This window comes from Cherax quadricarinatus, chromosome 25 (genome assembly GCF_038502225.1).
Source record: "Cherax quadricarinatus isolate ZL_2023a chromosome 25, ASM3850222v1, whole genome shotgun sequence".
Taxonomy (NCBI): domain Eukaryota; kingdom Metazoa; phylum Arthropoda; class Malacostraca; order Decapoda; family Parastacidae; genus Cherax; species Cherax quadricarinatus.
The window spans coordinates 29,004,934-29,005,600 of record NC_091316.1 but is presented as its reverse complement, the minus strand read 5'-3'; positions in this window follow the sequence as shown (position 1 = coordinate 29,005,600).

Here is a 667-nt window from a genome sequence, read left to right as displayed (position 1 = left end):
AGTCCCAGAGCTACGTGGATTGTCCTACGACGAAAGGTTGAGGGAAATCGGCCTGACGACACTAGAGGCCAGGAGGGTCAGGGGAGACATGATAACGACATATAAAATACTGTGCAGAATAGACAAGGTGGACAAAGATGGGATGTTCCAGAGATGGGACACAGACACAAGAGGTCACAATTGGAAGTTGAAGACTCAGATGAATCAAAGGGATGTTAGGAAGTATTTCTTCAGTCATAGAGTAGTCAAGCCGTGGAATAGCCTAGAAAGTGACGTAGTGGAGGCAGGAACCATACATAGTTTTAAGGCGAGGTATGATAAAGCTCATGAAGCAGGGAGAGAGAGGACCTAGTAGCAATCAGTGAAGAGGCGGGGCCAGGAGCTATGAATCGACCCCTGCAACCACAAATAGGTGAGTACACACACACACACACACACACACACATATACAAGCACATATACACTTGACATAAACACGTACCCCCTCCCCTAACCACCTCTCCCCCTTCCCTAACCACCTCACCTTAGCCACCTACCCCTCCCCCAAACCTTCTAACCCCTCCCCCATACCATCTAACCCCCTACCCCAACTACCTCCCCCCCTCCAATAACCACCCTAACCCTCCCCTATAACCATCCATCCCCTCTCTCTCTCAAGCACATACTC